This window comes from Rhincodon typus, chromosome 7, assembly GCF_021869965.1.
Source record: "Rhincodon typus isolate 14 chromosome 7, sRhiTyp1.1, whole genome shotgun sequence".
In the NCBI taxonomy this organism is placed as follows: domain Eukaryota; kingdom Metazoa; phylum Chordata; class Chondrichthyes; order Orectolobiformes; family Rhincodontidae; genus Rhincodon; species Rhincodon typus.
The window spans coordinates 94,620,017-94,620,716 of NC_063338.1; the positions used below are offsets into that span (position 1 = coordinate 94,620,017).

At 65.4% G+C, this 700-nt stretch overlaps 1 protein-coding gene across 2 annotated transcripts in view; it reads left to right on the forward strand.

Moving 5' to 3' along the window:
• The first annotated feature begins 169 nt into the window (after nt 1–169).
• LOC109938710 (serine/threonine kinase 11 interacting protein) overlaps nt 170–700 on the forward strand; it is a 115,587-nt gene continuing 115,056 nt past the window's right edge. For both annotated transcript variants that reach the window (XM_048599048.1, XM_048599051.1), the window contains exon 1: nt 170–256. The gene's annotated coding sequence lies outside the window, so the exon portion shown is untranslated. The remainder of the gene's footprint in view (nt 257–700) is intronic.

The following is a 700-nucleotide window of genomic DNA, read 5'->3' on the forward strand; positions in this document are numbered from 1 at the left end:
CGATGCCGGGGGAGGTTGTGAGGGGACGGCCGGGCAGCAGGGGGAGAAGGCAAGGGAGGCTGTGATGGGTCCTCCAGGCAGCAGGGGGCGATGCCCGGGGTGGGATGGGGAGTCCGTCGGTGAGCGGAGTCCCGCCCCACATCCGGGTAGCGGCGGCGCGGTGACGTCATGGCCAGCGATGCCGGGACGCTCGGGGTCATGACCCCGGAGCAATGTTTAGGGAAAAGGCGGCGGGAGATGGAGGAACTTGGAGTCTGTGAGTAACAGCGCGGGGGAGGGAGGGCTGGCTGGGTCTGAAGGGAGAGGGTGTTAGAGGAGGAGGGTCATTGGGGAGTGGGAGTTAGAGGGGGGAGAGCAGAAAAGGGGAGGGGAAGAAGAGTGTAGGCGTGGGGTGAAGAATGTAGAGTGTGGGGCTAGAAGAAGAATTGGTTGGGAGGGAGGGAGGGAGGGCAAGGAGAATGTGAAGGTGGGAGGGTAGTGACAACGTGAGCAGGAGGGTGTGTGAGGTTGAGGGGTCAAGGAGAGTGTGAGGGGCGCGGGGGAGGTGAGTGGACGTGCAGAGTGTGAGGGGCACGGGGGAGGTGAGTGGACGTGCAGAGTGTGAGGGGCACGGGGGAGGTGAGGGGACGTGCAGAGTGTGAGGGGCACGGGGGAGGTGAGCGGACGTGCAGAGTGTGAGGGGCACGGGGGAGGTGAGCGG